This window comes from Nycticebus coucang, chromosome 20, assembly GCF_027406575.1.
Source record: "Nycticebus coucang isolate mNycCou1 chromosome 20, mNycCou1.pri, whole genome shotgun sequence".
In the NCBI taxonomy this organism is placed as follows: domain Eukaryota; kingdom Metazoa; phylum Chordata; class Mammalia; order Primates; family Lorisidae; genus Nycticebus; species Nycticebus coucang.
This window is the reverse complement of record NC_069799.1, coordinates 387,882-403,292: the sequence shown is the minus strand read 5'-3', so window position 1 is coordinate 403,292 and position 15,411 is coordinate 387,882. Positions and strand designations below refer to the sequence as shown.

Sequence of the window (15,411 nt, the reverse complement as noted above, 5' to 3'; positions counted from 1 at the left end):
GCCCTCATATTCCCTTCCAAAGCTTACACAGCCCAATAATTCTACCTTTCCTTCCCTGGCAGATGACTGGAATGTGGAGATAATAAGTGTTAGGGACAGTTGTTTTTCATATGCAGACTTGGAAAGCTAGTTCCTCTTTTAAAGTTATAAGCTTAATCTAATTTGACAAAAATTAATAGACAAGGGAATAAAATACTGTTGAGATCATGGGTACCATTATTTTGCTGTCCATAATGTTTACTTTTACCTACATTTTTGAGAAATACATGGGTAGTACTAATTCCATATCTTTTTAAAATTATAGTCCATGAGCTCAGGATCCCCAGACTATAATTCTTTTATTTATGCTTATGTGTTAAAAGTGTAACTCTAGAAAGCAATAATAATATCCATATGCAAAATAACAACTCCAGAATACAGTAGTCTTGCCCACTGTAGGATACTCCCCTCCCCAGCTCCCTAACAGGCAGGCACCACAGCTGCAGATTAGAAGGGTAGGTTGGAAGCATCTGCAGCTGTGGGAAAGGCTAATGTCATTCTGATGCTATTGAATGCTCAAGGTCTGGATGTCTCTAGCAGGTCATGGTCTAGTCACTAAGCAAAATGTGAATGCAGAGGGCATCTCTGGGGTATCATCAGGGAAGGCTTCCTCCTTAGCACAGTGTCCCCAGGACCTCAGAATGGGGCCAGCTGTACAAGAGATGAGGCAGCCCAGAAAGGGCAAGGATCTCCTCTCAGCAGCCCTCTCAGTCCTGGGTCCCTCACACCAACTTCCCAAGAAATAAGCTGGCCAAGGTTCTCAGCAGAGAGGCTGTGGCCATGTTCCCAGTGGTAAATATGGGTGGCAGTAGGAAATGAGAGGTTGTGGAGATGAAGGTGGGACAGGAGGTGGAAGTTGGGAAGGTCGGGTATTCAGGTCATCTGGACCACTCTCACCTGCACCTGGACTCACTCCTGGCTTCTCTGCGGTAGCCATCTCCACTAATAAACACCTTGCACCTCTCACGAGAGAATGAGGTGACATTGCATGGCTTGTTTCCACCATTCTTTAAAAAATTAAAACTCAGCAGCACCCATAGCTCAGTGGGTAGGTCAGCCACATACACCGAGGCTCACTGGTTCAAACCCATCCAGGGCCAGCTAAAATCAACAATGACAACTGCAACAAAAAATAGCCGGGCGTTATGGTGGCCTGGTTCCCAGCTACTTGGGAGGCTAAGGCAAGAGAATCGCTTAAGCCCAAGAGTTTGAGGTTGCTGTGAGCTGTGAAGACATGACACTCCACTGACAGTGACATAGTGAGACTGTCTCAAAAAAAAAAAAATCAAAACTAATAATTTTTTTCCTGAAAATTTGGGCCAAAAAGTTAGGTATGTGGTATATATGCAGGAGCACATTATACATCCAAAATACAGTAATTTGTTTTCTTTACACATTCTTACATTTCAAACTTTTCTATAATGATGGTCTAGAAAAAAATCCTTATTATTCATTGTGAATCTTCACTCTTAAATACTTTGATTTGTTAGAAATTACTGATTTATAGCACTGTGTTTTAAATGCATTTAACCCTTAATGGCCAATGCAATTAATAGTCATCTATTTCATTTTACTCATTTAAACATTATTTTTTTTTTTGTGGTTTTTTTTTTTTTTGGCCGGGGCTAGGTTTGAACCCGCCACCTCTGGCATATGGGACTGGCGCTCTACTCCTTGAGCCACAGGCGCCGCTCCATTTAAACATTATTTTAAAAGACATGATAACAAATGTATTTTCTTATTTTCTAAGTACCAGAAAACACCAGAATTATGTGTGAGGAATATATAGATGATAAAAACTTGATGCTATATGAATGTTATTGTATAGAATAAGGAAGAGAATGACTTGTAATATGAATTTGTTTGGTAGAACACATCAGTGTCAATGGAAATAGACTAAAGATCAAAAACAAGAAAGATGGTTGGAAGGCAGAATCAGTAATGCTTGGCCACCTCTTTGATGTAGAGTATGAGTGAAAAGGAAGAATTGGTGATGACTCCCAGCTTTTTGGCTTTAGTGACAAGGCCAATTTTGATGCTAGTCATTGAGAATGGAAACAGATAAAAGGTCAGGGTACAAGTTTAATGAACTCTGTGTCCTATTGGCTTTAGACTTTTTTTTATTAAAATACACATATAATCAATTGCTTATATCTAATGAGCATTTGACTGTTTGGGTTTGGAGTTGAAGAGAGCTGAGAGCATAAGCAAGAGGATAAAAATGAATGGATGGGTTGCATAATTGTCAATTCAGACGGAGTGTTTGCTCCAAAGAGATGGTGTATACTTCGTTGTGAGAAAATAAATCAAGAACAGTGCTATAGGGAAACCATCATTGAGTTAGATATGTATAGCTCTTAGAACCATTTCGTAGGATTGTTGGTAGCAGAGTTGGAGGTAGAAGAGTGAAGTGTCGATAGAAAATCACAGCTGCAAGGACAAACATCTTTTCAGGAGGTTGACTGCAAAGAAAAGAAAATTTAGCTAGCAGAGGGGGCTGTAAGTTTGAACAGATTTTCTTGTTTTACTTATGTTTTATTTCTCTATCGCTATTATTTGTTTTAACAAAAAAGAGACATGAACCAGAAAGAATGGCTTCTTTATAGAATCAAAAATAGGTAAAAAAAAAAAAATTGGTTTAATTAACCTGGATGGAAGTGGAAGACATTATTCTTAGTAAAGCATCACAAGAATGGAGAAACATGAATCCTATGTACTCAATCTTGATATGAGGACAATTAATGACAATTAAGGTTATGGGGGGGAAGCAGAAAGAGGGATGGAGGGAGGGGGGTGTGGCCTTAGTGTGTGTCACACTTTATGGGGGCAAGACATGATTGTAAGAGGGACTTTACCTAACAATTGCAATCAGTGTAACTGGCTTATTGTACCCTCAATGAATCCCCAACAATAAAAAAAAAAATTTAGTATTATTTTCCCTGGCCTATTTTTATCCAGATTATTAGCCCACCTTGGGCTTCCAAAGTGCTGGGATTACAGACGTGAGCAGCCTTGCCTGGCACTAAGCTTCATTAGTTCAAAGTAAATTCATACAAGTTAAAGATAGTCAAAATTCTGGGGGATGGGAAAGAGTAAAATTAAGAGCATTAGTAGTGATATTATCCTTAAGTAGAAGAGAAATACTTCCTTTGATAGTCCTTTGAGAATATACATTTCAACAGCCCAGGGAGCTTTTTGCTATTGCTCATGGATTTATGAGAAGAACTTGGAACAGTACTTACTAATAGATACTCAGTAAATAATTGTTGATTTCTTGATGAAAGAAGAAGAGAAACAATGAGATTAAATGCTAAAATAGCCTAGTGTAAATTTTTATTTATTTATTTATTTATTTATTTTACTTGTGATTAATGCACAAATTTTTAATTCCTTCCCACTCCCCTTAGGAAAAGCATATATTGTAAAACATTTATTTGAAGTATAGATGTAAATAAACTAGATTATCTTAAATTTAACAATCATAATATGCAAAGCACTTTTCCATATATTAACATGTACATGATTTTTGTAATGAGTGATATATAGAATCTTCCATTATCCTTTTTTACAGACTAGACATAAGTGCAACACAAAGAAGCCATGCTATTATTAACATTTACTTAGCTATAAAGTGGTTTGGGATAGGGTTCAATTTGAACTGTCTGACTTCAGAGAACATTTTGGACATCTGCATTCTTATTCACTGGGTGTGAGTGTGTGTATGAGTTTAGGCCTGAGTATGTGTGTGCATTTGTGAGAAGACAGAGCAATAGAGGAATGCAATGAAACTGGGAAGAAATAAGAGATCATTTGATAAATAACATGCTGAAAATTGCCAATTTTTTTTATTATGAATAGATTTTAAACAAAGCATTTACTTTCATTTTCTCCTAAATTTTCTAAGGAAATGTATCATTGTTTTAGGGACACTCTTATTTGCATGGGAAAGACAAGTGACAGAAATAGTAAAATTCCAAGAGCACTGTGAGTCAGGAGTCACCTGACCAAGAGTTCATGTCAGAGGCTGCCTTCTCAGTTAACTATTCATGTCATTGAACTACACGTAATCATTTTATTACATGATGTGAAATCAAGTGGTGCCAAACTTAATCACAAACCTCAATTATGTGGGGCATTTTTTCTTTAAAATTGTGTTAAATTGTTTTAGACAGTGGTTTTTTTGGCACAAACTAAAGGATTGTTAAAATACCATTTTTTTTTCTTGTTGAAGCAAAATAGTACCTGAATCGCCCAAGTGATTTTATAAACATAACTAAATGTGCAAAGGGATTCCTTGGGTGGTAACTGTGTGATTCTCATTATAGTCAGTTGGGATTATTGACTTTAACAAAAAATCCTGTGGCTAAAGTCTCAGGCAGCACTTCACAAGATTTGAATTAGGGCTTTTTGATTAAAAGGAAAAAAAAGCATATTGTACTTTCAAAAGTATACTGGGATTCTTGTACTTTTTGTTTATTCTTCTCCTTAACTGACATCCTTTTTAAAATCACTTTAACCTGAAGGACAACAGAGAAACAATTGATTTTGGTTTTTCTTTTTTCATAAGCAATGAAGAGGATAGTTTAGTAAAATAAATTCTTATTAAAATTGATTAGATATTCAGTTAAGAATAACACAGTAACATACCATCCATCCTCAAAGTTATTCATACAATAGAAAAAAAGTGCAATATAATCTAATGAATCTGGGAAACACACCTAACACTTAAACCATGAGGTGACATTAGATCTCACTAAAAATGTACAATTGTCTGGAGTGATTGATTTATCACCATGAATTTTAATTTTATACATCAATTTTATGGAATCAAGAGATGCTAAGTGGGTGATAGAACATTATTTCTGGGTATGTCTTTTATTTTTTTATTATTTATTTATTTATTTATTTTTTAAGATAGAGTATTAACTCTCTCATCCTAGTTAAAGTGCCATAAACATTACCGTAGCTTAGAGGAACCTCAAACTCCTGGGCCCGACCAATCCTCCTGCCTCAGTTTCTCTACTTTTAGTAGAGCCAGAGTCTTGATCTTGCTTAGGCTGGTCTCCAACTCCTGAGTTCAAGCAGTCCACCCTCCTCGGCCTCCAAGAGTGCCAGAATTACCAGGTATGAGCCACCACACCTGGCCAGCCCAGTTTAAATTTTTTTTTTTTTTTTTTTTTTTGCCGGGGCTGGGTTTGAACCCGCCACCTCCGGCATATGGGACCGGCGCCCTACCCCTTGAGCCACAGGCGCCGCCCAGCCCAGTTTAAATTTTAAGAAAGAAATTCTTTGTAGGTTATATAAGATTATCAGATTAGGGAACGTGATGTCATTGAAAAGGGAGTTTGAAAAGAATGGTAATGATTTAGACTAGACACTACAAGGAATGGGCACAGAGTAGTTGAGAGGTAGGAGGGTATTAGGAATGTTATTAAGAGATGGTCAAAATGATACAATCTATGAAGAAACTAAATGTTCCTACTGTTTAATGTTTCAGATAGCGAAACTATTACTCCATCATGGTGGAAATCCATTTCAAGCTACTAAACATGGGGAGCATCCAGTGGATGCAGCAGAAACAGAAGAGTTGGAGTGGCTTCTAAAAAGAGAGGTGCCTTTGTCTGATGATGATGAAAGTGACACAGGTTTGTTTCAGATAATCAACATTCAGCTGTTTGACACAGTAATTGATAGATTATTCTAGATTGGTTTAGGATACATGAAATGTGTGTGTACGTTAGAATAATGCTGCTATTAGAATAATACTTATCTCATAGCCAAGAATGATGAAGTTATATGTATTTATTTGCTACACATAACTTGTGTGAATGGAGTTGCCGTGTCTGTCCTCTTCCTGTATTTTTCCCTATATATTTCTGAGCTATTACTGCATTCAAGCCTACTGTAGAGCCTTTCCCCGTGCATCCTTGTCATAGCTGCTACTCTGACTTCTTTATGGAGCTACTTACCAAACCCTTCATAACTTTTCTTGGCATTCATGAGTTACCTTTGCAATTTTACTTTTGTGATTTAGGTGGTTGAATTCTAGTCATTGTTGTAGGATGGGGACAATTTTTTAAAAAAGAAAAATCTAAAAGAATATTTTAGAAATCTTTCAGTCTATTTGGATATAAAGAAACATAAACAATTAAAAATATAACAGAAAAAAACTTCCTTGTGTTGAAGAAAGTCTTATTTATACAGATTAGAGTAGTTAACCATATTTTAGGCAAAAAATCAATGAAAAAGAATTTTATCAATCTTATAAATAGCCATGTCCTCACAAAATCTTAAAAATTCCTATAGGCACTTAGGAAATATTACTTTCATATTACATTATACATCAGAGAAAAAAACAAACTACATTCATTTAAACTCAACCATTTCCACAAGACAATAGAACAACAACATGTTTAGTTCTGAGGTAGAAAGTTCTGGCTTTTACTTTTATATTATATAGTACAGCTGCATTATCTTTGCATGTAAAGAACACACCTCCTGAATAAAAAAAATCCTTATTGCCTTATTGAACAAAATGTTTGTTAATGTACTTTAACTGATTAAGAAATGATGCTAAATTATTAAACATGAATAAAGAAGCCATGGAATGAAAGTTCTGGCAGTGATTACTGACTGCAAGAGAGATGTCTAAATAACTGGTAAATATTGTCAAATTGACTATAAATATTAGATGTTACATTAAAAGGGAAAAGTGAAAAAAGTAATAACCTGGAATTTAAATACCAAATGACACTAACAACATTTGAAGAGAGGTGACAAGTATAGTAAAGTCATCTTTCAAATTGGGAGGTTATATGACAATGATTTTTCTGTGATAGTTGAAAAAATACCAATTAAAAAATGCTTTCAGAAACAAAAAAGGCAAACATTTTGTTAACATTAGATAAAAAATTAAATCCAAAAAATATTCCATGGCAAAAAGAGGATGATTTTATGATAATAAAGGTGATATAATACAAAACAAAGATAAAATTTTATTGTCATCAGATAACACTGTCAAAATATGTAGAGCAAAATTTGTTAGAAATGTAAGGCAAAATCGACAAACACAATACTAATTGAAAACTTTTAATGGATTTTCTAGCATATTTAATTCCTTATTAAACAGAAAGTCTCAAAATTGCAGACGTTACCAGCATAACCATTAGTACTTATGGTATGAAGCCAGAGTTTTGCCGTATTCAGTAAAAGCACATAGTTGTCATAAATTAATTAAGTAGGAATGAAAATGTACTGAGAAAATCAGGAGGAAGAAGTAAGAACAGATCAAAAGAGAAAAGCAAGATGTTAATAAAGAGTAAACATTAATGATTTAGAAAAAAAATTTTCTAATATTTCTAAACAAAACAGCAGAATGAAACCTCGAATCGCTTGTCTGACAAGATTGAATAGACAGATGGCGAGCATGTCTGATCAAGGAAAAAAGAATACAAATTCACAAACATCATTAGAGAGTAAGAAAATTGATAAAGCCACAAAATGTAAAATATTTCTTCAGACTTTAGCAGAATATTGTATGTAGATCTTACCTAAAAAAATTAAAACGTGGTGGCTCATGCTGTGATCCCAGCACTTTGGGAGGCTGACGCAGAAGGAAGACTTAAGGTGGGAGGCCGACAGAGAAGGATCACTTGAAGCCAAGAGATCAAGACCAGTCTGGGCAACATAGCACAAAAAATAAAAAAGTTAGCCAAATATGGTATTCAACTACTCACTATGTTGAGGCAGGAGGATCACTTAAGCCCAGGAATTTGGAGTTGCAGTGAACTGTGATTATGCCACTGAACTTCAGCCTGGGTGACAGAGTGAGACCCTGTCTTGAAAGAAAAAAAAAAAAAAACTGAAGTGGTACACAAAGAATAAGCAGACAGAAGGAGACAGAAAGGAGAAAGATTTAGAAGACACGGGAGCAAAGATAGTCAAGTTGCCATGCTCTTCTGACTTGTCTAAAGTTATTTAGGCTAGAAAAACCCTGATACTGAACTCTGAGAAAGGAGGGCCACAAGTAGAAAACTATAGAACAGTTTCCATTTTAATACCACACCTAACATACAGCAATGCTCAATGAAAACAGTGCTATCAAATTGGTAAAGATATTTTTCAAATAGTATTCAGATGTCAGTGACTTTGCAATGAAGCTGGCATCATATCCAGTTGTTGAAAGTGCTTTCTGAAAACAGTTTGTTAGTGTGAAAAATTCATAAAGACATAACCAGAAGTACTAACTACATACACACACGTAGATGTTTTTATATATATGTGTGTGTATATATCAACAGATCTGTTAACATAATAGTGCTTATTAATGCAAAAAAATTAGAATAACCTAAATGCCCAAATGGGCAGAGAAGTAATTTTTTTTTTTTTGAGAAATAATTTTAAAAGCATATGTATGGGCCAGGTATAGTGGTTCATGCCTGTAATCCTAGCATTCTGGGAGGCTGAGATGGGAAGATGCCTTGAGCTCAGCAGTTCAAGACCATCCTGAACAAGAGCATCATCTCTACTAAAAATAGAAACTATGGCTTGGCACCCATAGGTCAGTGGTTAGGGCGCCAGCCACATACACCTTGGCTGGTGGATTCAAACCTGGCCCAGACCTGCTAAACAACAATAATAACTGCAACAAAAAGATAGCTGGACATTGTGGCGGGTGCCTGTAGTCCCAGCTTCTTGGGAGGCTGAGGCAAGAGAATAATGTAAGCCCAAGAGTTTGAGGTTGCTGTGAACTGTGACACCACGGTACTCTACCTGAGGGTGACATAGTGAGACTCTGTCTCAAAAAAAAAAAAAAAAAGAAAGAAAGAAAAAATTAGGCATTGTGGTGTTTACCTATAGTCTCAGCTACTCAGGAGGTTGAGGCAAGAGGATCACTTACACCCATTAGTTTGAAGTTGCTATGAGCTAGGCTGACACCACAGCACTCCAGCCTGGACAACTGAGTGAGCATGTGTCTCAGAAAAATAAAAAGGCATATCTATGTTGTATAGCCATTGTGTTTATAAATTTTTCTGATGGTATGGTACCTTTGTACTGTGTATACCAAAATATAAGGTAATCTACATATCCCCAGTAAGAATTTAAAAATAGGAAAGGTTTTGTGACCTAGTTGAATAAATAAACTATATAGGGATATAGATAAAACAGATCTCTATTCAAAGTATTAGTTTAAATATACACATTTGAAATTACATACATATTAATTTAGAAATAATGTTTTTTCCCCTCTTCACTTATAAAATGGTTATTTGTCATTGTGGAGTGTTTTTGAGATGGGGTCTCACTAGGTTGCCCAGGCTGTCCTCCAACTCTTGGGCCGGAAGGATCTTTCTGCCTCTAATGCCATCTAAGTAGCTGATACTACAAGGTCCATTCCAGCACACTGGGGATAACATTTTTTAAAAGTTTGTATATATTTTGACTTCCTTGTTTTCATCATCACCAGAACCACCGTTTAGCCATCTAACAGTTTTCCATCTTAACATCCATGTATTCTCTTTTCCATATACAGCCCTTTTGAATCCAAGTATTGAGGCTACTATGGGAAAATTATCCAAATTATAATTACCCACTTACTATTTGTATTCTTCATAACGTAACCACTCATACTCCTGGTTTTTAAAATCTCCATATTTTTATGAAAACATTCAAATGTGCCAAAGTTCAAGGAATTATAAGTGGAACCCTTGTACCCATCAAGTACATTTAACAGTTGTTAACTTTTTGCTCTTTTTCCTACATGAATCCATCTTATTTTTTGGTGCATTTTATAAGAAGTTATAAATGTCCCTAAACACTTTTGGATGCATTGTATTAACCAGAATTCAATATTTATAATTCTTTTTTGTAGTATTTGCAGTTTTGAAATTTATATACATATATATATATATTTTGATACAGAGTTTCACTATGTTGCCCTTGGTAGAGTACTGTGGCATCATAGCTCACAACAATCTCAAACTCTAGGCTCAAGTGATTCTCTTGCTTCAGTCTCCCAAGTAGCTAAGACTATGGGCACTGGCCATAATGCCCGGCTGTTTTTAGAGATGGGATCTTGCTCTGGCTCAGGCTGGTTTTGAACCTGTGAAGTCAGGCATTCCAACTGCCTTGGCCTCCCAGAGTGTACGATTACAGGCATGAACCACCTTGCCCAGCCCCCCTAATTCTTTTTTTTTTTTTTTTTTCTGTAGAGACAGAGTCTCACTGTACTGCCCTGGGGTAGAGTGCCGTGGCGTCACACGGCTCACAGCAACCTCTAACTCTTGGGCTTCCGCGATTCTCTTGCCTCAGCCTCCCGAGCAGCTGGGACTACAGGCCCCTGCCACAACGCCCGGCTATTTTTTTGTTGCAGTTTGGCCGGGGCTGGGTTTGAACCCGCCACCCTCGGCATATGGTGTCAGCGCCCTACTCACTGAGCCACAGGCACCGCCCCCCATAATTCTTAAATATGACATTCTATGAGTTTTATTAAAGGGCTAGACCTGTATAATCCAACCTCATCAAGATACAGAATATCTCCATCACTCCAGAGAGTGCCTTCATGCCTCTTTCTAGTCAATTCCGGCCCCTACTACTGATTATATTTTACACTAGTATAGTAGGATGATGTGGTTAGGGCGCCAGCCACATATACCTTGGCTGGTGAGTTCAAACCCAGCCCAGGCCTGCTAAACAACAGGCCTGATGATGATGGATCCTAATCATCCTACTATGACCAGTGTAAAATACTGGTTTTAAAGCCAAGATATTTATATGGCTTTCTCATATCAAAAGTGAGGGGAATAACCAGTATTTCTCTAGTAGATAATTGTAGTGGCACATAGACTGTATGGTCAGTATCAGCATTATCAAAGGAGGGAGAAAGGCTCATGGTATGCCTCTAGGTGTGATCCTGAGAAGGATATGACATCTCACTTTGTGTTATTCCAGCTGAGAGTAAATAATCATGAGGAGTTTTTTTTTTTTTAAATCAAATGTCATGAAAGATTAAGAAATGGTCATGTCTTGAGAGACAAGTAAAGCTGGTAGAAATGTTTAAGACTGTCTAAAGAGTGGGCGGCACCTGTGGCTCAGTGAGTAGGGTGCCGGCCCCATATACCGAGGGTGGCTGGTTTAAACCTCTTTCCGGGCAAACTGCAACAAAAAAATAGCCAGGCATTGTGGCGAGCGCCTGTGGTCCCAGCTACTCGGGAGGCTGAGGCAAGAGAATTGCCTAAGCCCAGGAGTTGGAGGTTGCTGTGAGCTGTGACGCCACAGCACTCTACCCAGGGCGATAGAGTGAGACTCTGTCTCAAAAAAAAAAAAAAGACTATCTAAAGAGATAATAAAAGTATTATTATCTGCTTCTGGACTGGATCCTGTACTGGAAGGGAGAAATGATTATAAAGGCCATTATTAGATCATTTAACAAGGAATATACACAGTAGATTAGTGTAAATTTCAATGTAAATGTAAATTTATGAAATTGACAGTTGTACCATGGTAACAGAAGAGTGTATCCTTGTGTCTTAGGAAATACTTATTAGACAATGCTGAAGTATACTTCAGGTTATAGGACCATACTACATGTAATTTATCCTCGTATACTTCAGGAAAAAATGTATATATACACATGTGTATTATCTATAGAGAGAAAGCTTATTATAACAAGGAGGTTAAACATTAGCAATGAGCAACTCTGGATAACAGATATATAGATGTTAGTATTGTTTATTTTTCTTACTTTTTCTGCATCAGTAGCCTGTGGTCCCAGCTACACCAGAGGCTGAGATGGGAGGATTGCTTGAGCTCAGGAGTTAGCAGCTGCTGTGAACTATTGTCATGCACTGTACTTGAGCCTGAGCAATAGAGCAAGGTCTTGTCTCCCAAAAAAGAAAAATCATAACCTGCAAACTAGTAGTGGTTATTACTATTGTCTTAAGTCATTGCTTTTAGATATTTTCAGTAAACAGAGCAAGAAAATTTTATGTATTTGTATATATTATTTATCTCATCAGAAGTTAATTTCAAACACACAAAAAGTTAGAAAAATAATTAATACCTCTTTCCCTGAAAATAAGACATCCTCCGAAAATAAGACCTACTTACAGGAAAGATAATATGTCCCCTGAAAATAAGACCTACCGCATCTTTGGGAGCACACCTTAAAATAAGACACTGTCTTATTTTCGGGAAAACGGGGTACTAACCTCTATGTATCCTTTACCCAGATTTCCGTATTGTTAACGTTTAACCTCCTTGCTTTTTTGTTTTTAATTTTTTTGTAGAAACGAGGTCTTGCTATGTTATATAGGCTGATCTCAAACTGCTGGCCTCAAGTAATCCTCCTGCCTTGGTTTTCCAAAACAGTAGTTGTGAGCGATTGCACCCAGAGAGATAATGATCTTAAAATGTTTTCTACTAAAACTATGGCTTCTTAGAAGGTGATGATTCCAAGTCTGGGGCAGGAAATATATAAAATGAGCTTGGAATATTTATCATTCCAGATTTCAGTGAAGCTATCAAAGACTAATATGAATTCTTGTCAGAAGGCCTTAGGATACAATTTTAAGCTGTTTTATCTTGGTCAAAGATGGGACAGTGTAGGCTTTGATAAGATATAAATTAACATGGTTTAAAACCCCTCAAAAATGTTTGAATTCATCAGCTTATAATGATAATTTTTAAAATTAATTTATCCTTATCCAAGGATGATAACCAGTTCGTTATCTTAAAAATTAGGCAGATGGCCAGCCATAATGGGATGTGCGGTAGTCTCAGCTACTCGAGAGGCTGAGGCAGGAAGATCCCTTGAGTCTGGGATTGTGAGGCCAGCCTGGGCAACATAATGAGAATTGTTTCTTAAAAAAAAATTAATCATGTGAAGAAAACAATCATTTATCTTACCTTTCTGATATGAACTCTGTGCCAGTGTTTTATCTCATCATAGGTAAGGGGAGGTGTAATCCAGCTTAAAAAAGTTTAAAAAGTTAAAATATGACCTTTTTGTAATCCCTAATTAGTTAATATATCTAAACATTGAACATCGATAGTTGCTAATACTAAATAGAGAGAAAGAAAACATTACATGCCCCCTGATGAAATAACTTAGTATACTCTAGACTATGGCCTTGTCAAAGGAATCAAACCTTTGTCTGGTCAGTCCTCAGGATCCAGCTGCCAGTTTGTAGGAAATGCCAAGGTCAAAGGAGCAAAGTCTTGAACTACACCAAGAATATTCAGTGAGCAAAATTTAGATTGTGGGAAACCCAAACAGCTTTGATTCTTTGACAGATACATTGTGTAGGAAACAAAAAGGAAGAAAACCTGTAGCAAAAAATAAAAATTATTTTAAAAGTCATTTCAAACTTTTAAAAAATGAGAAAGACTAAAAAATTAAACATGTATTTAATAGGTGATTTATTCTCAAAACTCAGGGTATGGCACATAAAAGATCCAGGATATTGGTAAACTTTTTTTAAGTACTAAGAAATTCTTAAGATTATATGTTAAGGGGAAAGCCTGTGATATATTCCATGATTTTGACAAGGGATAATTAATAGTCAGGGTTTCCACTAAACTATCATCCAACCGAAGTGGGAGTAAGAATAGGAAGACTAGAGTGCAAGTGGGGAAGGAATAGAGAAAATACATTATTGGTAATGGGTTGCCATTAATATTTGAAGGAAGTAAATGTTAATGAATGGAACTAAAACTAGGCAAATTGTGAAGGTGGCAAATTTACTTTCAATGTCTATTTTCACTTGGTAGTAAAAATGTAAACTCCTTAAATGTTTCATATGTAAACATTGTTCATCAAATGGTCTCAACTACTGAGTTGAGACTGGCATTTGGGGATTATGCCGGGCCTCTTTATTCACCCATAAATCCAAGGAATAGCTGAATCTATAAGCTCAGTTCATCGTTAGGACTGGGAAAGTGTGAGACCTGGAACTAGAGAATGAGGAGCTGCTTCCTGTTGCCTCAGCTGCTTATTTGCAGCCACAGGGGTGAAAGCACTTTGCTGTCCACCCCTTGCAGGGGAGCTGCTATTTGGGCTACTTCTGCATTCGGTTGCAATGAGCTAACAACCCTCCAAAGTTACCTAGAATGTGAGAGAATGATCAGTTTGAACAAACAGAATGTTAATGCAGCTACATAAAACTATTAGAGGAAATACAATTTCAATACAACTTCAATAACAAAAAAAAAATGGGCATTAAATTAAAATTTAAGTACAGCTCAAAAAGACTTTCTGGAGATTAAAAAACTTGAGTATACAACCAAATAACTCAGTAGATGAAGTAAGGAATGAATAGTCACTTAGACTTAAATGTTTAGACTGGAGACTTTAGTTATTAGCCTGGAAAATCTTTACAACATAGAGCAAAAAATAGAAGGAGCGTCATGAAAGAAAATACAAACAGTTTAGGGAATAGATCCAGGAGACCTAGTAGAGCTAACATGTGAATAATAGATTTCTATAGGAATTTTAAAGGGAGAGAAAGAAATAGAGAATAAGCAACAATTATATTAAGAATAGAAGAAAACTTTTCTGAGCTGACAAAACCCTGAATCTATGTGAAACTCACTGAGCTCCAGGTGGATTGGTTAAAAACAGACATACAAACCCCATACAAAGGCATATATTGATTAAATTCCTCGGCACTGAATATACATAGAAATAGGAATAGGTTACCTACAAAGAAATACTGCCAGATAGGCAATGCATTTCTAATTTGTAATAGTGAAAGAACAGACTGCTACGAGAAAAGAACTTAAAAATATTGTACCTAACCAAGGTGGTATTTATCCTGGTATGTGTATTTCTTACACTTTTAGAGAGGAAATAATGAAACAATAAATCAACAACTTAAAGTGGGAAGAGTTTAAAAGGGTGGTAAATAAAATTGTTAACCATCTTTTCATAAACTAGTCTGGCAAACAAAATAAGAGCCTTTATTCATTTTAAAGATACGTCCTGAAATATTTATGGGTGAAACGATAGGGTATGAATGAGGTCTTCAGAATGATACAGGAATGGGTGAATGGAGAAGTAATGTGGTCAAAGTTTGATGCTTATTGGAGCTGAGACAGAATGTTTCTATAATACTCTATTTTTGTGTTAAGTGCAAAATTTGCCGTCATAAACATTCTTAATAATACTCATTCTCACTTCTGGGAATATCTTGTTTATTACTCACTCTTCAGAGGCAAAAAAAAAAAAAAAAAACACCACAAAACCATTACTAGGGGATTGGTTGAATAAATCAAGGCATATATAACCACACTGTGGACTATTACATAGCCATGAAAAAGAGTGCTTGGATTTGCAGTTACTTGAAAATTTGATAAGACATTGTTGAGTTAGAA

At 36.2% G+C, this 15,411-nt stretch overlaps 1 pseudogene; it reads left to right on the top strand.

The window, feature by feature from the left end:
* The window catches only part of LOC128572298 (ankyrin repeat domain-containing protein 12-like), a 104,149-nt pseudogene extending 89,907 nt beyond the window's left edge, over window positions 1-14,242 (top strand).
* Window positions 14,243-15,411: the final 1,169 nt, after the last annotated feature.